General features: G+C 54.2%; 1 protein-coding gene and 1 long non-coding RNA gene across 5 annotated transcripts in view; one reads left to right on the forward strand and one right to left on the reverse strand.

The window, feature by feature from the left end:
- The window catches only part of PLXNA2 (plexin A2), a 145,216-nt gene that overhangs the window by 99,752 nt on the left and 21,134 nt on the right, over positions 1-24,330 (reverse strand). The gene's annotated exons all lie outside the window — the stretch shown is intronic.
- Positions 7,977-24,278, forward strand: LOC116455230. Of its 2 annotated transcripts, XR_004244349.1 has the most exons (4): positions 7,977-8,113; positions 8,452-8,659; positions 12,769-12,936; positions 20,798-24,278. It is a non-coding gene; the product is annotated as an uncharacterized LOC116455230 (long non-coding RNA). The 2 variants fall into 2 exon arrangements; XR_004244348.1 differs by lacking the exon at positions 20,798-24,278 and having other exon boundaries at positions 12,769-13,151.

Here is a 24,330-nt window from a genome sequence, read left to right on the forward strand (position 1 = left end):
CTCCAGGCAGCTTTGAAGTGGCCTGAGGGACACCATCGGGGCCTGAGGCTCCCGTTTTCCACCCCCTGCCCCCAGAAGCTGGAGTTCTAACAAGGGCAGTTGTTTGAATTGCTCGCACTAAAAACAGACCAGGTCTCAAATGTTCCTAAAGCTTTTAAAATAAGAGCTATAAACTGAGCCAAGGCTCAGAACTGATATGGAAAGTTACCTTCCAGGACAGATTTTCCCAGCGAGGGAGTGCTGGCACAGCAGCCTCTGTGCACGAGGCCACTGCTCAATGCCAGGGGAGCTGAGCTCCCTCTTGCCTTTCTCTTCCCATTGCTCCAGAACCAACACAGCCCCCCCTCCACATCCACACATCGGCAGAGTGCAATCTGCTAATGATCCCAGGCCTCGTGTTTTCTCACTGTCATGATTTATTGGTTGTGTCATGGTTTGCACTCAGCTGTGAAGAAATCTCGCCCTGACCTAAAACCACGAGACTCCAATTTTCCTGGTGCTGGAGGCCTCTGGCCTGGCCATTCCAACCCACCAGGTATTTCCCTGTCTCTTGCTGCAGTTTGTGCTTCCAGAGCCTGGCTGGGAGCTGGGTCCTGCTCTGAGCATCTGGAGTGCTGTGGTTTGTGCCTCCACCAAAGGGCTGAGGCAGCCGCCAAAGCCCCTGCTCCCGAGAGGCTCCGTGCCTTGAAAATTCATTCTAAAGCAGCTTCAAACCCTCCCGTTTTCATTATTAATATGACTCCTTTCATCAGAGTCCACTCATCTTTTTGCTTTCTATTTCTGTCTCTACCCTTTCATTGTTTCCCCGCTGCTTCCATGGGAATGGCACCGAAAGCCCGGCCCGGCGACGGCGGCAGCGCCCGCTCCCTTCCAGCAGCACGAATTCATTCCATCAAAGCTTCCTCCTCGAATCAAGGGTTTGTTGTGGGGTTGTTTTTTTCGCCCCTTCGTTTTAATTCCATCTGTATTTAATCCCAGACAAACACAAACAACAATCTCAGCTCCCCAAGGCCATCGCTTTCTAAACCAGTTACAGCCAACTCCAATTAGCAGGCAGGCAACACGAGCAGCTCCGTACACTCCTGGATCTTTGGGAACGAGCCAGCCCAGAAGGTCCTTTTCCCCAGACTGTCCCTTCTTTCCTTCTGAAGGACTTGCACCATCATTAGAGTCACAGGCTCTGCAAGATGAAACACCCTCCCCTTTGCTTCTGCCACCGCGGGGATGATGTTCTGCGGCCTCATTAATGCTGTTTGTGGCTCTGTGCTCCTGCACCTGAGTCTACCTGCAGGCTTTGATTTATAAGAGGATCCCAAAGGCTCCACAAGTGCTGAAGAGGGACTTTATTGGTCACTTTAGCTTCCCTCTTAGCCTGCACTTGAAACAGCTCCTTAACAGCCTCTCCAAGCCAGGCTGAGGAGAGGCAGCAATGCCAGGCACAGACCTGTCCCTTCTCAGGCCACGAGAGGATCTCTCAGAGGTACCCTGGGGAAACCTCTCCCCTTCTCAGGCCATGACAGCATCTCTTGGAATTACCCTCAGAGGAACTCACCACATTCATGACGAGCAGCTCATGGAGTTATTTGGTTGAACCTGACTGTGAGTTTTTTCCCCAATATCCACTCTCTCCCTAGCAAGGGGCGCTGTGGCAGTGGAGGGTGTGCCCTGACCACCCCAGGACTGTAAAGGATGGTCAGGCAACGTCCATCTGGAGACGCCGCCGGGTTTCTCCATTTTTCCCACCGGCTGGCAGGGAATGTCCGGAGCCAGATCCGGCACTGCTGGGCTTCAGCTCAGCGTGCTGCCAGCAGCTGTCAAAGGGACAGACGAGGATGGGAGAGAAAATCACTTGCATTGCTGCAAACCCCTTCTCCAGCCACGTTTCCCCAGCTCAGTGTCCAGGCTCTCTCTGCACCGACAATCCTGAGATTTCCCTGCTCCTCTCCTGTCAACGCCCATGCCTCCCCGGCAGCCAGGAAAAGGATTTTCCCCATTCATGCCTTTCCCTACCATGCAGGGATATCAGGAAGAGCAGTGTCTGCAGGCAGACAGATTTATCCACCTGCCCTACCTGGCAAAACTGATTGGGTTTGACAGACGTGCCGGCGCATTAACGACCAGTTTAGCATGGAAACGAGCGGAGCAGCGCTCTCACAGATGTTAGGAGGAGAAGTTTATCTAAAGCATATTTTATGGCTGTGCAGAATGTATTAGATCAGCACCCTCAAGAAAAATCACTACAGGTTCCTTCCCCAACAAATCCACAAACATCTTTAAAATCAAATAGAACAAAACCTCCCCTGAACAAAGCGCGACACGTTTTACAAACCAAATTCTTTGCCGCTGAGGTGACTTCAGCTCTTGGGTGAAGACTAAAGAGATCACCAGGAAGGAGAAAGGGGCAAAAAGTCCCCAGTCCAACCCCACACAACCCATCCCTGCTGATCAAGCATTCCCAGGACCTTCCTTCCCCCTCCGAGCAAGCGATCTAAGTCCCGCTATTTTAGAGAGTTCTCAAGACAGAGCAGCATTAATGGGCTCCACTGTCTGCAAAGTGCTCGTGCTTAGATACCCGCAAAGCTGAGCAAGAGAGGCACCAGGCTAAAAAATGTTCCCTCTCAAGCAAAACAGACTCGCACTTGGATTGCACAGAAATTAAAGCAACAAAAGGTCTCTGAAGCCAATTGCCATCTAACCGAGAAACAGGCTCGTCACTTTGTACACCCGTCTGGCAAGGACATACTTCCCATTTCAGCAAGTGCGAGAATGGGTGGACAGCGAGGGAAATGTGAAAACAGCAAAGAAAGGAGAAGAATGCAAACCTGCGGGACAACACTGCTGCCCTGTTATGGATACTGTACTCTATTCATGTGAAAATCCATACGGCTGCTACTGTTGCATGCACTCCTCCTTACACAGCATGAAATTAAAATTCCTCCTCAGTCTCACACTGCCAGCACTACAGAGCAGCTCTAGAGCAGGCGAGCAGACAATTTATCCTTTGGCTTCCTCAGGCGGGCTTGTGCTGGGATTGGAAGCCAGTGGGGTGAGGGAGACGAGTCTATTGCCCACGGTGACAAATTCTGCTTCCCAAACAAATCCCAGAGAAATATTGCTGGCCTGGAGTGTGGCTGTTGGTGCTCCTTTCCCAGCGCAGCTTCACATGTGTAATTCCCCCCAGGCCCCCCTGCCACTTCCCTTCTTATCTCCCCAGAACAAACTCAATGTGCAGGCTAATTTCAAGGAGTGTTTCACCCAGAGTCCAGCCAAATGTCAGTGGATCTGCTGGAAATGCAAATTGAGACAATCATGCAAAAGAGGAGGGCTTATGGATTGTGCGGGATGGCAAGGGAAGGCAAATAAAAGCTGACAGGGAGAGGGAGTGGGGAACAAATCTCCCGTCTCGAGTTGTTGATCATTTGCACAAACGCCCGGCGAGCAGCAAAGACACATTCCCGAAAATGCCCAAATCCCATCGATTATCATTGCTGAATTGCCTGCGTGCCTCCAAACCCCACCTATCTCCGTGCTCCTAAACCAGCATTTCACTCCCACCATTCCCACCCACTCCACGGGGTGTAAATGACAGGGAAGAGATGAAGAAGGGATCTGGAGCAGAACTGGGGAGCCTGGGAGGTTTTTTTGTGGTTTCCCAAGTTCCAAAGAGCCATTGAGTTGTCAAAAGCAATTGCAGCTCGCACAGAAAGTGTTTTAATTTGTGCTTTTGAGAAAGTCGGGATAACTGTGAGATCATCTGGGGACAAAGTGGGGGGAAGATGCTGCAGACGGGAACTTGATTAGCTCAAGCCCGGCCACACGAATTTTTCAGATACAAACGAATTTGTTCAAAGGTTCGCTCATTATGTATGCAAAGGAACAGCAAGCAGGACAGGATCTATACTATGTGCCGTAACATGATACGGAATTAATCCCCTCAGGTTACAAAATTCCTCACAAATTGCGAGGGGGACGGTATCTGCTGTGTTATATTTTATCACACTTTCTGTCAAAACATCCCCGGCAGGGAGCCTTTTTGGAGATGCAATCAGCACCGAAGCCTTGGTTGGAGAGGAAGATTTGAGCTGAACAGCAGCAAACTCCAATATGTTCCTTGGGAGAGCTTTGGAGAGAAACCCCTCAGAGCAGGGTTAGTGGGATCTGGCCTTCTTAAATCACCTCGTTTTATGGCTTTGCCCAGCCCCATACGGAGCAGAGAGGCTCTCAAGTTCTATTAACAGCACTGCTAATCCAGGCTGGCTGCTTCAGCCTGCCCTGAGTCCCCCAGGGACCATAAAACACTCCACAAAAGCAGCCCACGAGAAGTTTGCCACCTCCCAGGTGAGGCGGGGCAATGTGAACGTTTCATGCCCCGACTCACAACCCCCAAATCGTCCTCACCCCGTGGAGCAGATCAAAGTGAGCGAGGGCTGAGCCGCCAGTGGCACTCGGGGTGGGGACACCGGGCTCCTCCAGCGCTGGCCTCTCTGAGTGCTCACGCTTGGCTGGGCCCCGCACTTTTGTGAGGCGCTCCGGTGTTTTTGGCAGCCACTGAACTGGAAGGAAAAGGGTCTGATTATCTCCTCCAGCACCTCAGTGGTGACCCAGACCACTGACCCCTTTCCTGTCACTCTACATTTGCTCTGGATGTTTTACACAGCGAGGGGGCAAAGCCTTCCCAATTGATCCAGGCTGCATCCAAAGGCTCCGTGGTTGCCACGTGATTTCGGCTCCGTCTCTTGCTCGGGGGCTCTTGATCTGCCTGTCCACCTTAGAGGAGAGATCTGGGGAGCAATGCTGGGGTCAGGAGCTCCAGCACAGTTTGGGCAGTTCTCATTCACACAAAAGCTTCTCCGTGTCCAGTGTCTGCTTAAAAGCCAGATAATGCAGCCCCCATTTACGCCAAGGTCATCTTTGCCACACATCTCAGAACCCGGAACGGTTTGGGTTGGAAGGGACCCTAAAGCTCATGTCATTCCAAACCCCCTGCCATGGTGGGGGACCATTCCACTATCCCAGGTTACCCAGAGCCCCATCCAGCCTGGCCTTGGACACTTGCAGAGATGGCGAGCCCGGATGTTGACACCGCCCCAAGAGTAAAACAAGTGCACTGGGTTTGTGTTCCCTGGACACTGAAAATAGCCCTGAAACCACTCCCTGCTCTTATGTGACACCAACCCTGACTCACAGCTTGGCCTGCAGCTGCAGGGTAAAGCTCTCTGCAGCATCCAGCAGGCATCCAAATCCCCCAAAGTTTCTCAGTCCTGCCTGATGCGAGCAGAGGTTTGCCAGCCCTTCCACGCCGAGCTGCGCTCAGCTCCAGCTGAGCCTGGCGTGAGCAGATTGTATGAAAGATGAAGAATAGCCATCTGGATTCCTGCAGTGGAGACAGCCAGGAAAGTTTCTGGGGAAGGCAGCACTCTGTGGGAATGTGCAGAACCATCCCAGCAGCAGCAGCTGCGGTGCCAGAGGAGCGCAGGGGGCTGCACAAGGCTCTGGATTGGGATACAAAGCCTGTGCCCAGGAGCCACTGGCTCCAGGCCAGCCCAGACTGGGAGATGCTGCTGCTCTGACAGAGGTTTGGCAGGTGGTGAGCGTTTGGGGTGGGTTCACGTTAAAGACCTTTGGCCAGGAGTCAAGGACACAGGGCTTGTCAGGGATGGGGAGGGGACCATGACAGCCTTTCCCCTGAAACAGGAGAGAAACTGTGGGCTGTGACCTCCTAACCCAGCTCCAGGAATCTTTGTACAGCCTCGGGCACGTCCCTGTGTCCTCCTGTCCAGCTGTGAAATGGACTTAAAGTTTACTCTCATTTCCCTCCCAGTACCTGCTCTCGGGGGCTGTGGGCAGGGAACACCAGCACCGTGGTGGAGGATTTGCTCTGTGTTGCTGAAGAATCAATAAATAATGCCCAGGGCCCTGCTGATATCCCAGCAAAAAGCTTGAGCAGAAAGAGGCAAAAGGAGGCGAGAAAGAGGAGCTCGCACAGGCGCTCCTTCTGCTCCAGTGAAACTGCAGCTCCTCGTGCTGAATGCATTTTGAAAGGAAAGTGGGACTGGCCAGGCCCTGATGTCTCTTCCAAGAAGTTGTGGAGCAGTTGGGAGGTGCAGGGAGAAACCTGCAGCGTCAAAGCCAGGAAGGGCAATCCCATAAAAGCCAACTGAGCAGGAAACACGGCGGAGCTGGAGAGCGGCTCCCGGTGATCCCCCAGGTGCTGCTCCAGCAGGACAGGGACACGGGGGTGGCACAGGATGCAGGGATTGGGACCCACCTGCAGCTTCCCACGCTGCTGGCACAGACAGGATCCAGCCCCTCTTTAATAAATTCATCAAAGTATTTTTAAATTCACTGCGGTGCCCTCGGTGTCACCCTGCTGGCACCCCCAGGAGCAGCTGGAGCAGGCCTGGCTGCTGGGATATAATTAAATATCAACACATGTATCCTGTGCTCCGTGCAGCGCCTGTGTTTGCTCGTGTTAATTGGGATGTGAGGGGAAGCGTCTCACAGCAGAACCCTACGTGCTTCCACGCTGATTTCCCTTCAAGATTTGACAGCCAAACCCGTCTGTGCCTGCTCCACCCTCCTCTCCCATTCCTTCTCCCAGGAAAAGATGCCACCTGGCCTCCCATTCCACCACCTCCTGCTCAACCAGCTCCCCTGTGATGGAGCACCACCACATCCTGGGAGCGTCCCTGGGTCACAGAGCCCCTTCTCCCACCCTGACCCTCTCCTGCTCCCAGCCCTTTCCCGGGAGCAGCCCCGGCTCTGAGCGTGCACAGCCACGCGTCCTTGCCATGATAGGTGCAATTTGGAGCAATTTCCCTGCCAGCCTCGCTGCAATCTCGTGTAATCTCCCCCCAAAGGGAATCAGAGATCCCACGGTGCCGTAAAGAATGCAAATCACATCCCCCCACGGTTCTGAATAACGCAGAGGGGAGGTGGGTGTCTGCCTGCTCCTCTTTGGGGCTCCTCCACGTTAGCTCAGGCACACAAAGAGCTTCAGCAGTGGCTGGGCAAGGGAAATCATGGTTTGGACCACTCCAGCTGGCAGCTTCCTGCAGGTCCCGTGGTTAAAGGTGCTGGGGACCTGTCCAAAGGTGCCCTGTGGGGTTTTGTATTCAAACGGTGTCACCAGAGCTGGGCTGGTGACTCCGTGAGCTCACACAGCCCTCAGCAGAGCAGGTCTGGGCTCAGGGAGAGTGCCCAAAGATTGGGAATACAGAGCGAAGTCTCTGCATCTCACCTGGTGATGCCTCCCTGCTCCCACCACCATCAGCAGCAACATCAACTTCCCTGTTCCACATCCCATTAATCTGCTTCATCTGGAGCAGCCAACCTAAGGGACCTCTCGTGGGGGTGGAGGTACAGGAGGTAAAACCTGTTCTGCTTCCCTCCCGGCGCCGCCGAACGCCGGCTAAACTCCAGCACAGCGAGTCCGTGCATTAGAAATACCTGCTCCTCGCAGCCCAAACCACAGCTATTTAACAGTCCAGTTGGCAATTCCAGCCGAGCATTACAGCTCCAACGCTCCCAGGCCCTTCATTTAAGGTGGAGTTGAAATTCCTGGCTCTGGCAGCTGCCCCTGGCTGCTCCAGTTCTCACCCCAGACCCTCACATCTGTCAGTGGACATGGAGCTGAACCCAGCCCGGATTTTAATGTTTCAAACCTCGTCTCTACCCAGCAGCTCAAAGTCCCCAGCACTGAGCAGCACCACCAGGAAAAGCAAGAAATGGAAAATCCAAACGCAGGGAGGCCCAGAAATAAGGAGGGAGGGACCAATGAAATGTTTTTACTTTGTTATCCTAACGGGGTGTGAATTGGGAGAAAGTTCCCAGAGGGCACAGAAAACTTCTGCCAGCTCCATTTTCCTTTCTGAAGCTGCAGTCAGGCTGCCAGAGCCCTCCAGATTAGTCAGGGATTTGTCATTCTGGGATTTTGCTGTAATCCAAACCACAATTCCCTGATAAGCTGTTACCACATTTGTGAACCGACTTGTCCCAGATGCTCGGGCTGCTGGAAGAGCCCACAAACCAGTTCCTCCTGGGAATGGTGGCCAATTCCCAGTGCTGCCAATCTCCCTTTCATGGGCAAAGCCAGCAGGAGCAGCAGAGCCAGGTAAAAACACGACAGCCCCAGGGTGTCTGTCACGTCCCAGAGCACTTTTGCAATATTTATCTGCCTGGCACACGGGACCACACGTGCCTGCACTGCCAGGGACACACACGGGAGCAGATGCAGGCGGGGCGATGGGGGAAGGCTGATTTGGGAGAGCAATCCTCCAAAAAACACAGGAGCTGCAGAGCCAGCAAGTTCTGCTTTTCTAAAAATCACTTCTTATAGTTGGAGAAAAACTCCTTCAAAGTTTTGGCACCCGATCCCCTTTAAAAAACCTCCTTCACCACAGCAGCGCTCAGCCAAAAAGCCACATTTTTTGGGAAATTCGTTCCCAACAGGCATTTCCAGCTGCTCCCAGGGCTCCGGAGAGCAGCGTGGGGCAGTCCCTGTGAGCACAGACCCTGAGCCTTGACCCTGCACTGCCACAGAGCAGAGGAACCAAGAGCACGGATGTGGTGAGCACATGGCACCAGAAGAGTCTCCTGGGCACTGACATTCAGCTCTACCTGCAGAGACCTGAGCTGGATTAATATTGAGTCAAAATAGGTAAAAATCAGTGGGAGGGATTATTTTCCAGCACTGGTGGGAAATGGACTTAGTTGTTTAGACAGGAGCAAGGGAAAACAGGTCCCTCTCCTCTCCCCAGGGCACTGCAGCAGTTTGGAGCTCATCTGGGCCTGGTGGGACACGGCAGCGACCAACCCGTGCTGTCCCACACCAGCAGGAAAATTATCCCCAGCACATGGGGGCTGCCAAATCCCCCCCTCATCTCTCCCCTCCCACCTCTCCCTGCAGTCAGCCCTCGCTCAGCACCTCTTTTCTTTCCCTTCCAAGAACATGAGCCTCAGGAAGACACAAACCTCACTTTAAACAAAGGCTGACATGTCTTGAAACAATTACTGCCCATCTTGGGGGAGGAGGAGGGCTGGCAAAAGATTATTTTGGGAGATTAGGTCTAGAGTGACTGACAAACCGATATGCAACAGCGTTTGTTTTTAATCTGAAACAGGTTTGGGATAGAATTGAGGAAAAAATCTGCAGCCACCCACCGCCAAGAGCTGCTCGGAGGCAGGGAAGCTGCAGCCAGCAATACTAATGTGCTTCTCACTTCCCCGCCACCCTCTGCCTCCAAGGGGACACGTCCCTGTCCCCAGCACCGACCTGGGAATGTGCCCTCCCTCCTTCCCTGGGGCAGGGACAGACCCACGGACCCACAGGCGAAGTTGTGCCGCGCCTGGGGCATCACCCTTGGACCCCCAGAGCCCCCCAGGTCACAGGGTCAGGCTTGAGCCTTGCAGTGGGACTGGTGGAAGGTGATTTTTGCACTGGGCCACTCCATTAAAGTCAAAACATTTTTGGCTGTCATTGGGTTTCCAGTATTTGCTGGGTGTTTTATTCCTGTCCAAGCCAGGGGCTGTGGGAAGGGTCAGAGGCTGCATCCCACAGCTCCCAGTCCACTGGGACAACCCCAACCCAAGGATTTCCCGAGCTCCAGCCCCGGGCAGTGCCCAAATCATGCCAATAAAAGCACCCCCAGATGAGCAGGCACACACCAGCTGCGGGGGGAGCTCGGTGAGGGCGGGGGGAATTAAATTAATCCCTTCATTATCAACCTGACCCCTGGAAACATCTGCAGGAATGGCTGTGGAGGTTCACACGGAGCACTAAAGCACCAGCTCAGCTACCACAGCATCTGCCAGCGCAGCCGGGCTGGGCTCTAATCCCCCCTGCCCCAGCTGGGACCGGGGGCTGCCAGGGCCACCAGGGCCACCAGGGCCACCAGGGCCACCAGGGCCACCAGCCAGCCCGGGCTGTGCCACCCTGGCAGTGCCTCGGGGCAGAGAGCTGGGGAGAACCAGGCTGGGGTGGAAGACACAGCGAGGCAAAGCCAGGCAGCCCCAGGACAGCTTTTACAGCAAGGGCACCTCAGAAATGTCTTCCTTTACATCCTGAGCACAAACCAGCCCAGTGCCTGCAGCAGCAGCACCTGTGCCTTTCCTGGGGCCCGGGGTTTTTTTTTCTTGCCCATTTCTTGCCCTTTTTTAGGAAGAAATTCAATGGTTTTTCTCTCACTGCCCCTGGCACCTGTGTTGTCAACAGCTCGGTGTGTATCAGTGCATTACTCTGTGCTGCTGAGTGAGGGTTTATGGAGAGATTTAAATATTAGGGGAGCTTTGGATACGCAGAGATGGGAAGGGGAAAGGAGGTGAGGATGAGCCCCTGGGGGATTTTTGGGAGGAAAGGTCAGCCATCGATGTAACTGCAGTGGGAAGCCCAGCTCCTGCCTGTGGTTCAGTGCCCAGGGTCTGAGAGCCACACTTGTTGCAAAATTCACAGCCAGGACCAGAGACAGCTCAGCAAAGACCCCCAAATGTGGATCCCACAGCGAGGGGACGATCCAACCTCTGCCCATGCTCCAAACCTGCCCAAACCTTCCCCCCAAAGCTGCCAACTCCATTCAGAGACACAGCCCCAGGTGCTGCTCTAAGCTGAACGTGGCTCAGAACTGAGAGCAGCTGCCTTCGTTCATCTTTTAGCAGATTTCTAATACAGATTTTAAGAAGTTTGAAAAAAATGCCCCAAATCCACCCCAAAGACACCTGAAGGCAGTGCCCATGCACAGGATCCTCGGTGATTTCCTGCTCGGAGCAGCCGGGCCACCAACAGGGCCGGGCGCCGCCGGTGTCACCTGCGATGGGGCGGGGGACAGGCAGCATTCCGGGGCCAGATGCCACATGGCAGGATAAAACCAGGCTCCCAGTGTGGAGGGATTTCTGTTCCTGCAATCCAATCCCCTCCGCTGAGCCGCTGCCAAGCGCCCTCCTGGCCCCGCTGCCACGGAGCGCCTGCTGCCAGCAAAGCCTTTGGAAAAGTTTGGGAGGGGGGGAAACAATGGAAAATAAGGAAGAAAAACTCCTCTCCTTCTTGAGATTAATATCTCAAATTTAACTTGTTTTGAAGAATAACAACCAGGGAGCCACAGGCAGAGAGCACCGGCCCCCAGCTCGTTTCCAGCCCGGTCCTGGTGGTCCTGGATGGGATGGAAGCGGCACCACACCTGGGAAGGGGGGATTAGCACAGGGGGCTGCTCCCTGCTATTCCCATTCCCAGCACAGACAGGCAGCTGAAAGCAGATTTATCTGCTGGATAATAAAGGCAAAAGATTCTCAAAAGGAACAAGTTTCAAGCCAAATTGCCAGGCTGCTGCACTTGTTTCTTTAATCCCTCTCAAAACTGTCAGAATTAGAAGGGGGGGAAGGGGGAGGATGGTGGGAAGGGGGAGGATGGGGGGCATCTTCACCCAAAAAGCAGCAGAGCAGCCGTGGCTGGAGCTCCTGTGGCAGCCAAGAGCTGCAGAGGTGCCTCTGAGGCACAAAGAGGAGATTAAGGCTGAAAGGCTGCAGCCAGGCAAGGAGGCTGCTGGAGAGGATGGGAAGAGCGCAGGGGAAACATTCCTGGATGCCTGACAAGGAGATGCAGAGACCATCTGGGTGAGGGGAGGGAGGGCAGAGTGCCAGGGACAGCCATGGGAAGGATCAGCCCGGCCAGGGGAAGGCACCTCCTCCCTGCTGCCTGTGCAGGACCCACTCCCAGCTCCTCTTCCTCCTCGGAAGGGAGAGAACGACAGGCTGGAGCTCTGAGAGGGGCACAGACACATCAGTGCTGTGTGGAGGGTTTGTCCATCCAGCCAGAGAACGGCCTGTGCTGGAAGGGACCTCAAATCTCATCTCATTCCACAGGCAGGGACACCTCCCACTGTCCCAGGCTGCTCCAAGCCCCGTCCAACCTGGCTTTGGACAATTCCAGGGATCCAGGGGCAGCCACAGCTGCTCTGGGCACCCTGTGCCAGGGCCTCCCCACTCTCCCAGGGGAGGATTTTTCCCAATATCCCATCCAAGCCTCCTCTCTTTCAGGTTGAAGCCATCACTCTCCTACCCTGGAAGCAGCAGCAGAGCACAGAGCATCCCCTCTGTACTGTCACACTGTGACCCCCAGGAACTCACCCCAGCCCAGCCCTCTTGGCTTCCTCATCCTCACAGGAACGGGGCAAGGCTTTCCCTGCCCTGGAACAACCGGGGATGCTGTGATAGGAAGGTGCAGCGATCAGGAATGGTCTGATAATAGTCACTGCCCCAGGCCATCGGAGGCAGGGGCGGCAGCAGGCTTTTGGGATTGGGATGCTGCCCTTGTTGGGAACAGGACCAGGAGCCGGTGCCTCGTTTGTCACAGGGCCCTGAGCAGCCGTCAGACGTTAATGACTTCTGGCATCTGCTGCCCTGGGTCAGACTCAAGCCAGTGACCCAAAAGGGACAGGTTTGGCTCTCCCCAGCAGCAGCCCCTGGGAGCCATCCCGCTCTGCCTCTGGACAAAGGAGCTCGGGAAGGGGAGGCACAGAGGTGCTGGGCTCCCCTATCAACATTCACTGCAGCCACCGGCGGCTCTCCCTGGGAGGAATCAAAGCCTCATTGATATGTGAATTATGAATGAAACCTTAAGCTTTTAAACTTTTAACCTGTGCATTTCTAAGAAAGTCTTAATTTAGCCAGAGACACGGCAGGAAAGAACAGCGGTTCAGGGGAAGCTACTGGATTTTCTGGGCTTTTAAAACACACCCTGGTTTCAGATGAATGTTTCCTTTGCTGTGCCATTCCCAGGGGCAAAAGGAAATCCTGATCCACGCTGGCCAAAGCTGAGGACTGAAATCTGTGCTGCCCTGAGCCCGGGGATGAGGCTGATTGACACCGACACCATCTCTGCTCCGGTCCCAGCTCCTCCCTCCGCCAGGTTTCCGATTTCAAGGCACGCTCTGGGATGCTTTGGTGGTGAGCAAACCCCTGAACATCACCCCGAACATGTTTGTGAATTTATCTCGGCCCACGGCACTGAGAGCTGGGGCCAGGAGAAAGCTCTGGGAAGCGGCAAAGAGGAATTCGGGGGATTCGGCGGACAGGGGTCAGGTCACCTCACACCAAAGCGAGCCAGGGTGGGTCAGGCTGCTGAAAGCAGCCCTCATTAGAAGAATAAACTGTGTAATGAAGAGGTTGGAGGTGCTTTGCCCAGGGCTGGGGAGGGGCTGTTAAACCTTTAACCATCAATACAAATCCTCCCCGGCTTCCCCTCCGCTGGAGCTCACCCAAACCTCGCCTGGCTGACCAGGGCTCAAGGAGGTTTGGTTTATTTTCCAGACAGCCTCGGGCACGTTCTGCCATCAGAGCTGGCACAGAGCTGGGACTGAGCAGAGCCAGGAGCAAAGTGAGCCAGGGAATCCAGTCTGCTGCCCTACAACGGAGCATTCCCCAGGACAAGGGTGCTGGGAATTGCCTGAGGAGAAAACCCAAACCCGGCCCAGGAAGAACACACAGGGGGCACGGGAAGCACAGGGCAGGGCAGGTCACAGAATCCCAGAATGGTTTGGGCTGGAAGGGACCTTAAAGCTCATCCCATCCCACCCCTGCCATGGCAGGGACACCTCCCACTGTCCCAGGCTGCTCCAAGCCCCGGGCGTTGGACACTGCCAGGGATCCAGGGGCAGCCACAGATTCTAAAACCACTGTCTGAAATCACCACATTTGGGTCCTCCAGTTCCCAGAGGTCCAACACCTGAGGGAAGGACCCGTTACAGGTTGGGGTGGAGCAGGGCTGAGCACAAAAATCTGCTAAGGAAGGATGGAGAGGAGGAGACGTGGTCCAGGGCGGAGCCAGGGCTTGCCCACCACTTCTCCTGCTGGGTGGAAGAAGATGCTGCTGCTGGGGGGGAGGAACCAGGCAGAACTGGGGCAGAAGAGGCAATGCCACCCTTGGGAATGCAGGGATTACACATCATGAGCCAGCAGAGCTCCTCGTTTTCAAAGGAGGGAAGAGGAAAAAAAAGCTTAAAAAAAAATAAAAATCAATCAACCACAAATTATAAATAAAAGAGATGAAAGTTAAGAGCGAAACGAAACAGAGCCCCAGGTGGCCCCTGCCTGGGGCACTCCTGCTAATTTTAGTTTCTCAGCTCTTCCCGGAGCTGTCTGGTTCCATGACTGCACAGTTTTAGAGCACCTACTGCACCTCCCAAAAACGTTCCATGCTGGGATGGTCCAGCCTGGCTGTGAGTGGGAAAGGGGAAGGAGAGGAAGGGGCCTGTGGGACCCATCCCTGCTGTGACAAACCCAGTGGGTCCCTGAGCTGGTGTGGGGTGGCCGGAGCTGGCTGCTGGCCAGGCCACTGTGAGCCCAGCCCAACACCTCCCCAAACCACGGGGATTTGGGGCCATCCCAGTGCGGCTGCGCCCACCCCAGCACCCCTTCCAGCCCTGCAGCCCCCTCCTGCTCACCCCTCTGCTGGGATTCCCTCCCACAAACCCCCCACTCTCTGCAGAGGCTGAACGAAGCACCCACAGCCCCTTCCCCACCCCACTGCTGCTCCCCCTGCCCAAACCCCGCTGGCTCTGCGGGTGTGGGGAAGGGGCTCGGCCGGGCAGAGCTGTTTGGCAGCCCCCACGTTTATTCCACAGAGAGAAACGGCAGCAGCCTCCCTCACAGAAGCATCCTATCCAGCAGAATGGATTTAAATACCTAATGAAGGAATAAATCTGGGAGCGAGAGACATTTACTGCGTCCTCACTCACACAGAGCCTTTGTGGTGGCAGGGGGAGCCCGGCACCTGCTCCGGGCCCGCGGCCGCTCCCAGGGTAATGGATAAGGCAGCATCCCATTAAATGAGCCCCTACCTGTCAGGGGGATATTGAGCACTCCCAGCCTCCACATCCATTCCCAAGGACTCGGCAGTGCCACGACAAGATGCAGAACTCTATCGACAGGGACCTTCCCCGGGGGCTCAGGGAGCCAGCAGCGCGCTGCGGGGACAGAGATGGATTGGGCCACTTTGCCTCCGCATGACACAGCAGGGATTTTTCTATTCTGCTTTAAATCCCCCCCAGGCAGCGTGTCAGAGGGGAGAAGTCATGAACCCAGCCCGGGCACACCAGGGCTGGCGGGCTGTGCTGAAGCAGGGGCTCAGGGGATGGGGACGAAGATCCCAAGAGGACAATCGAGTCCTGCCTGTGTCCCCAGGCCCTGGAAAGGTGCTGCCTTCAGCTGGGTCCTCTGCCATGTTCCTGCAGGTGGAAAAGCTCAGTTTGCCTTTGTTGTGGTGCAGGGATGAGAACCCCCCACTGCTGCACTGAGCGGGGAAGGAGCAGCCCAAGGCCAGGCAGGAACGAGCTGGGGAGGGAGGGAGGGAGGACTGTGCACAGCAGATTGTGTTTGTCTGGGCTCACAGGCAGAAATGCCACAGCCCAGGGAGGCTGAGCTGTGCCCACAGCCCCAGACACGGAGCAGGAGCTGCCACAAACCCGGGGGTGTGAAGCTGAATGCCACGAGCACCCACACATCCCCATCCCCGTGTTCCCCAGCCTCACCCCACACCCCCGGCACCCCACGGGGGTTTGCCCCTCCCTGCAGGGCAGGGGAAGCACAGGGTGGGGATGGCATTCAGAGCTCAGCCCTGGACGTATTTTACATTTCAGGGAACTGAATGCACAGGCAAATATTCCAGACGGGCACTGAGGGACGAAGCAGCAGCACCTGCTCCACCCCCACAGCCCCCACAGCATTCGACAACATCCGACAACATCCCAGAGCATCCCAGAGCATCCCAGAGCATCCCAGCCATCATTTGGATCGCAGCTTTACCTCCCCCACCTCCCAGCCACAGCCAAACTCACCCTGCCCTTTCCCTGCCCTCCTGCCTCCCCTCCCTCCCCCGCGATTCCAAAGGTCGGGTTTGAAATTCGGGGGTCAGGCGGAAGAAATGGAGCAGGGTCAGGGGTGAGGGAAGCACACAGGGAGGAATTTCACCTCTCCAAGCATCTGCTTCCATGAATCAGCAGCCCCAGAGCTCCTGCCAGGCGTGGGGGAAGCTGAGCTGGGCCAGGGCAGTGCAGAGGGGACTTGTGGGGACAGAGCAGGGCGTCTCCCACCCCACAGCCAGAGCAGCTCCTCTCTCCTGAAACTTCTCTCCTTTTTTTTTTGGCTTATCCCAAGCTTCTCAAGATGCCAGCAAAAAAAACCAAAACAAACACCTGAAATGCCAACCCCTAAAACAAACCTCCAGCAGAAATGGAACGAGAGGAAATTAAAGATGTGCTTAACACATCTGGAGTTTCCATTTCCCATCTGCGGAGACGAGCGAGGCAGGCAGAGAAAGGGAAGGTCCTGCAGGTTCCTCTCCAGGTGCCTGTTCAGGGGAGGGAGCTGGGCTCCAGCAGGGAGGGAATAAATCTCCCATCCCACATGGCTTATGTCATCGCCGTGCCCCGAACAGCAGCCTTTGGGGTTTTCCCTGTAATGTACATTATCACTGCACTCTCCATCTGCCAGACATCTCCATTAGCTCTCCCTTCCCAAACTGCTCCCCAACCAGGGCCGGGCACTTTGGGAAACCCTGGGAGGATTCCTGCCTGCTCGAGGGTTTCACAGCGGCCTCTCTCTGCTGGAAAGGTACAAATAAATCCTGTGCTCGGGAGGGGATGGACACACCCAGCATCCCAATGAACCCACAAGGTGGGTAAAGAGAGCAGAGAGCCAGGGATGAGCTGGAACATCCCCTCTGGAGCACAGGGAGCTGCCCCACTTGGAGGGCCCATCCCCATCCCTGATCCCTGAGCCTGGCAGCCCCAATCCCAGGGAAGGTGGAGATCTCCTTCCACGCAGGAAGTGCAGCTGCAATTGGGAAATGTGCTGCGAGAGCAAAAAAAAAAAAGCTGTTTTCATGTAAATGTCCCTAATAGTAAAAGTGAATGAAGAAAGCAACACATCCAAACAAGAAATATTACATTTGTGCTGGAGAAGCAAAAATGATTCTAAAAAAGAGAGCTTTATCAACAATTTCCAGAAGGCATCGGCTGCTCTTTAATGCTCCTCGAGGAATAACACAGCTCCTGCTGGACCTGGGCTGCCTGGTGCCTCTGATCACAGGGCTCTGCACAAGCCAGGCTCCGTGCAGCACACTTGAAAAACATGAAACTTGTTTGTTTTCTTCAGCAAACACTGAGCTGCTTTTCTCGCCCCAAACCTGGTGCTCGGTGCTGTTTGTCCTGTTCCTGCTGCATTTCCCTGGCAATCCCCACTCTGGGGCTGCTGGAATCAGCCAAATCCCAGCCCCACGCCTGCACCCTGGCACAGCCAAACTCCCCTAAAAATCAAGGGCAAATAATAAAAAACGTGGCCCATGCAATGGGATGTGCTTTGCTCCAAAATATGCAACATTTAAACATTGATCAGTTGATTGCCAATGGTGAAGGTCAGTGTTTATCTTGCTTTCTTTGCACTTTGAATTACAAACTCAGCTGAACTCCCTGTGAAGTCAGGAAGTGCAGTTACCCCTTTTCCAGGTGGGAATGCAGGGGCAGAAAGCAGCCTGTGTGTCTTTGAAACTCCTCAGTCTCCCTTCCACTACACCTGGACCTTCCAGATATTCTAATTATTTATTTCTCAGTAATGAGACCGAGCTCCTGGGGTGAAAGGCTCTGCACAAAGAAATCCCGAGAAGAAAAGCAGAGAGGGTCACAGCCTGCTGCCCTTTGGCTTCAGAGCTCTGCACAACGATTTAGCCCAAACATACTCCAGAACTGCAATTGGCCTGAGAGTCAGAAGAAAGGGGAGGGCTGGAGGAGGAACTCTGGTTTCATTCCAATTCTGTTATTCACTAATTTCAGCGTGCAAGCCCAGGGTACCCCTTTTCTTGTGCTCGTGGTACGAAGTCTCTGGGAGTGAGGAGCTTGAAGAGCATCAAAGGCAGTGGGAAGGGGAGGCAGGCAGGGGGATGCTCTGTTCTCCTCATCAACCACTGGCTCGGGAGGACTGGCGAGAGCAAGCTCCGCATGAGGCAGCCAAATGCTGACTCGCAGCTCGAGGTGCTGGCAAGAGCGCTCCCGGCCGCTCGGGAGGGTGGAGAGCTCCCAGCGCCGTTTATGTGGCAGACCTTGTTTTACCCCAGCGCCTCTCCCTCACCCTTTTTCCCTTTTCCCTTTGCTCTCAGCAGCTCAAGGGACCAGCTCTTGTTCTTTCCGACTGACGGGGTGTGGGACTGGCGTCCCCTCCCAGTGGCAAATGCAAATCACGCTCTAAGGTGGTGGCAGCGACCAATTTACGGTGCCGCTGCTTTTAATGAGCTGCAGGGGCAGAGGGACCAAGGCAAGACAAACAATTCCCACCCGCAGTCCCCCAGCGCTCTGCGCTGCTGGCTCCCGGCTTTCCAGGATGCTCAGGCTGGTTTGCCTAAGGCCTGCAGGCAGGTTTATGAGATTAAAGCCCGGCACACAATAAATAATGTAGCAGCTAACCGCAAAAAAACCCCTTCCCGTGCTGTATAGGAGCGAGGCTGTATGATGCGTACATTCATTCCAATGCACATCACTTTCATGTACACGGGTCTGTTTGATGCAGAGCCGTGTCACCGAGCGAGAGAGAACAGCGGGAGAGGTGCAGGCGCTGGCAGGGGCTGGCGGGACAATTGCTGATGGAGCCTCTTGCTAATTATTGCAGCCTTCCCGTGCTGCTGCCTGTGCTCCCCTTCTGCATCCGTGTCCAAGGAATCACAATCCTAAACCCTCTATTCCTCCACCATCCTCCCCTGCTCCCAGCAGGCTCCCCAGTATGAACTGGGAGTGACTGGGGGCCTCTCCCTCTGCTCAGGAGGAAGCTCCATGGGAGCGACAGCTTTGGGTCACAGCCCGGGCAGAGCTCAGGTTCAGTTCCTTCCACGGCTCCAGGGGATTCTGGTGCAAAATCCCCCGGGGTGCTGCATCCCCGGGAGCTCCTTCCAGCAGGCAGGGGTTTCCCTCCCTCTGTTATTCCCAGCCTGGGCTGCCTGCAGCGAGCTCCCCGAAGGCAAAGGCGGGCTTCTGCCTATCCAAGCGGCTCGGCAGGAATGGGAAGAGGCTCGTGAAAGGCAGGGGGAGGTGCGGAGCCCGTGCTTCGTAACGGGAGCAATGGGCCCGTGCGGATAGAGAGAAACTGCCCGCGTCCCGTCCCCGCCCGGCTCGGCCGTAAATGCGGGCAGATGCTCCGCTGGGGGATGTGCCGCCCAAAGCCGGCAGCGCTTCACAGCCCGGCTCAGGACATGGATGGAGGGGATGTTAAAGGCGGAACCACCGCACACCCAGGGAAAGCCCCGCAGCCATCCCCACCTCAAACCGCGGCGCTGCTGCTTTCCCCAGGCGTCTCACCCCCTGATTGTCCCCAAATCCCAGCCTTTTCGCAGCAGCAGCAGCAGCTCGGGGGCTGCGGCAGCGCCCAGGGCTCTCCCTGCACATTCCCCCGTCTCTCCCGGCACATTTGTGGTTTCCACATTTGTTTTCCCTGCCTCGAGGAGGCAATTAGAGAAGCAACATAGCCTGGTCTTCTCACAGTATTTCTTGCCACCCAGGGATTTAAGATCTTACAAATGGACCAAAACCTGTGTTATTTTGACCTCTGAGGATTTTAAAAGCCAGCAGAAAAATATGTTTATAGTAAAGAAAGCATGAACTTCTTGACTCGTGAGTAGAAAGGCAGGAGTCTGACACTGCCCTACCCCCAAAGCCAACAACATCCAGAGCACAGCAACTCACTCAGCTTCACGCTCTGAGGAAAGCTGGGACAGGCAGGAAAACCAACAGGAGCTCACTAAAGAGTTTAGAATTTCATGACATTTTTCACCAAGATCATTTCAAGTAGAAACTCATTATTGAACGTGATGAAAACACCGTGAAACGGAGGAGGAATAACTTCTGCCTCACTTGATGCTCATAAAGGAGATAATACCTCCGAGAGGAGGTGTGGGGATGAATTATCTCCAAAATATGTTCAAGATAAAAAACCTTGTTTGGATGGGGCACTGAGCAACCTGGTCTGGTTGAAGGTGTCCCTGCTCATGGCAGGACTGGATGGCCTTTGAAGGTCCCTTCCAGCCCAAGCCACTCCATGATTCCAGAAGCAGGATGTATTCCATGGATTAGGCTGCTCAGCCCCTCGCAGCCTCCCCCCAAACCCCAGTTTAGAACTGAACCAAATGCAATCGCTGCCCTCCAAAATTTCAAGTTGACTTTTCAAGGTGCCTGAACCTGCGTAAAACCCAGAGTCACCCTCCATCTCCTGAGCCAAGAAATGAGATTAAAGCAGCCTCCGAGCTCACCTGGCTCCATTTCACATCCCCAGCATTTCCTGAACACCTGCCCCTTCGCTCTCCAGCAGCTATAAAATATCTGCCAACTTCTGGCTTTTCCCTGATGTGACTTGCTCTGGCAGGCACCAGATAACAGACCCAGGGCAGGGAGAGGAGGCCAATTTCATGCCTTAAGAAGTGGCAGGGACATTCCGGAGTGCTCAGACCCAGAGTCTAGAGGGACTTGGCAGCTCTGCCCCATCTCCAGCCCCAAACACACCCCAGTGCTCTCCTCTGGCTTCCACCACTTTTCTTATTCCCTTGAACAAATTCCAATCAGTAAGGGAGATTCCAACTCCTGGCTATGAACAATAACAAATGTGAGGGACTGTGGGGCATTTTGGGGACCCACTTCTGTGGTTTGACAGCACAGATGGAAGCAAAGGGGAATTACTTTCTGAGGCTGGAAAAATCCTTGTTTAGGGAGAAAATTAGTCCCAACCACAGCAGCAGTGCAGTAGTGACCAAATAAACCCTTATTTCACATCCTAGGGCAAAACCCAGACTTTTCTTCCCAGACCTTTCAATTAAACAACTTCTTCAGCCAAACAAGAACCATCTGCCCTCTCACACATCTGCTGGGACGTGGGGATCTGCACTCCGAGGGTGATGGATTGACCATGGAGCCGGCAGAGCCCCTGACCTCCCAGCCTACAGCTAAAACCAGGCAAATCCTTTGGAAGGCGCCTGCAAATGGATATTTTCATCTGTTCAATAACAGCCTGGTGTCCTCTTGGCTTCTCCACACGCTGATGCAACCGAGTTTTTCCCGAAGGGCCGCGGGATGCGCGTGCGGGGGCGATAATGAAGGATAAATCACCAGGATGAGATAACCATCCATAGAATGAAGTCATCTAAGGACAGGTTCGGACATATATATTTCATTGTGAAAGACCTCCTTTATTCCCACTAATGGAACAAATTAAATCAGCCAAGCTGAATAAAACTCTCACGTCCCAAGACGTAACAACGCACTTAAAAGTTCTCCGTTCCTCTGGTGGCACAATCCAATCACTCACCACTGTCCCCTGGAAAAGGGGAGGCGGGGAGCAAGGACTGAGTTCAGGAATTCAACAGGTGACAGGAATGTGTTCCCCATCCCAAAGAGAGTCCCAGCACTGTGTATTTCTCCATAGCACTCCTGCAGACAGATCCCGAGTAGTGACCTCACAGCCTGGGATGGATTCCAGGCACGTCCAGTGCAGCTGCCCTGGGGACAGAGGGGCACAGGTGTCCAGGACAGCGTGTGACACCCATTTTTCCAGGAGAATTGGGGGTGATTTCATTTGCACACTTTATCCTTCACCTCAGGGCGTCTGAAATAACCACACCTGGGCCCTTGCCCGCAGCACTGCAACACCTCCACATCTCCAAGCACACAAGTTAAAGCCTTATCACCACTGAGCAACTCGGTGCTGGGTGAAACCCAGGTACAACGTCACTGTTCCCACTTCTCCCTCGCCTGTACCACCCAGGAGCCTTCCCAGCTCGTGGGAAGGCAGGCAAGGCTGCAGGAACTGCATTTTTCCTACAGCCAGCATAAACAGCATGATGGAAAAATAATACCTAGATGGCAACTGGCAGACAGAGGAGAGACATTTATTTATTCTTGATCACAAACAATGTCCTGCATTGACAAGCTGAATGAAGGGCACTTCACTGATTTATTAGACCTAATAAGAAACAGACCTCTTGGGATGAAATACAAGATTGATTTTTAGTGGTGAGCCTTGCTGCCATCCCAGGCACTGAGCTCAGGCTGATGAGATGGAACCAGGCGTGCACAGGGACACGGAGCTGACACAGCTCTGCTAGGGCAGGGGAATAAACGGGAGCATTTGCAGGGGGAAGGGGAGATGGAATGGAAACAAGGCAGTAACAGCCCTGCATGCTGAGGGCTCCCCTGCTCTCCCTGCACCCTCCTCTCTCCCACTTAGGCTCTGTGTCCCAAGAGCAGCAAACCACTGGGAAGTTTAAGGTGCAGTTCCTGGGAAACCTCTGGGCCAGACCCTTCCCATGAATCTGCCTTCCAGAGGAGCCCCTCTAAACACAGCAAGTGCAATTTTCACATCAGTCTCAGCATCTCCCAGGCAAACCACATCAGCTGAGTTCCGTGGATGCCGTTTTCCATCAGGAAAAAGACAACTAGCACAGCAGTGCTTAGCTTGAGGCCCTATTAATAGCAGTTCTAATTATATGGCTGCAAATTTAATTCATGGCAATGATTAGTGTCAAAATCAAAGGCATCACACATCAATATTGATAGAATTGTATGAAGCCCATAAACAGAACAAGCAAGCTGACACATCTCCCCCCAGCACTTAGTTGCTGTTCACTGTTGCATTAATGTCCCTTCTCATTTTGCTTGATGGAAACGGCTTCATTGGAGGAATCCACGATTCTGAATGGTTTTGTCTCCAACATGATCCCCTTTCCTCCTGTTCCCACAGCCAGGGAGCTGAGGTGCTTTGGAAGGAGAGCAGGAGGCAGAACTTCACCCACATACCTGTGCTTGAGCCAGAGGGCCCCAGCATCAGCAGCATTTGCTTCTCACCCACTTTGAGACAATTGCTGGGGAGCAGAACCAGCAGGAGCTGGGAATGTGGCAGGAGCAGTGAAGTGAAGAGCTAAAGGCAGGAGGACACCAGTGAGAGAACCCAGTGTTTCCAGTAAGGAATTCTCACTGGGGGAGCACAGGCAAATTTGAAAGGCTTCAGAGACATCTCCCTGACTTTCCTCCAGCTACACAAAAACACCTTCCCTGAAAGCCCAGACAGAGCCAGCAGCTCATTTCCAAAGGAAATCAACAGCTGTGGGCGAGGGAATAGGTGTGACAAAGCTTTCAGACATTAATTGTGTGGGTAGATCTGAGACGGAGGAGGACACGAAGGAGATCTGGTGGAAAAGGCATCTCCACAAATCCCTGGCACTTAGAGAGGTGCTGAACATTTCCACCATCATTTCACAGATGGGGAAGGAGTGATAAGGAAACAGTCCCGAGCACTCACTGGCTTCAAGACATGTCTGGTTATCTTGAAACAGGCACAAAATCCCGAGACAACCTGTTAACTTCCCCCGGGTCTCACCTCCTCTGCAGCCAGAGCCCCTCAGCTCTGTGCAGAGCTGCTTCCTGTGCCTCACCTGGCCTCTCTCAGGCCATGGAAAAGATAATCCCACGTGTCAATTGAGGGAAGATCTGCTGAAGGTGTAGGACAGAACGGTGAGAGAGAGAACAGCAACATCCTTGGCCCCACACAGGGGAGGACGGGACCACGATTGTTCCAGTTAATTACAGGGGGGATGGATCCCATCAGCTGCAGGCAGCTCTGATGTTAAATAAGGGCAGATGCCACGAAAGCCTGACTGTAGTGAATGTCTGGAATGAATTTACTCCAGGGATGGGCCAATTTTCATCCAACAGATGAAGGATTCCAGGTGAAGGATTCCACAGCCCTCCCTCTGGACAGCGGAGCATGAATAGATTAACTTCGCATCAAAAACTGTTCAGTGTAGACTAGCACCAGGAATTAAACCCTGCTGGAGGGACTGCTGCTTCTGTAATCCTTCATAATTCATGGAACAAGCCCGTAAATACCTCGTGTGCAGGCACAGGCTCTTGGCTTTTGCTGCCTCTGAGCGACGAGCCTCCCCTGTCCCCCCAAACCCCTGCACGCAGCGAGCACCAGGCTGCATCTCCGGGCTGCATCCCCAGCTCCGAGCTCGGCACGTGCATTTGGGCTGTGCCAAGGGCTCCTCTCCCTTCCATTTAGCTAAAAGCACCCCGGCTCTCCCCTGTGCAGGGAAGTGAAGGGCTCTGCTTTACAAGCTCCCTCTCCCCCACGTTCAAAACTGCCCCACTGACACTCGAGAGGCACCAGGGAGGCACCTAATTTACTACTACTCAGCACTTGTAAAGTGCTGAATGAATATTAATGAACTGATGTAATTAAAATGATGCAGACATTCAAGTGTAGTATCTGCCTGTCCTTGTATCTTCCTGGATAGATGAGGAAGAAACTCCCTGC

This window comes from Corvus moneduloides, chromosome 24 (assembly GCF_009650955.1).
Source record: "Corvus moneduloides isolate bCorMon1 chromosome 24, bCorMon1.pri, whole genome shotgun sequence".
Lineage (NCBI taxonomy): Eukaryota > Metazoa > Chordata > Aves > Passeriformes > Corvidae > Corvus > Corvus moneduloides.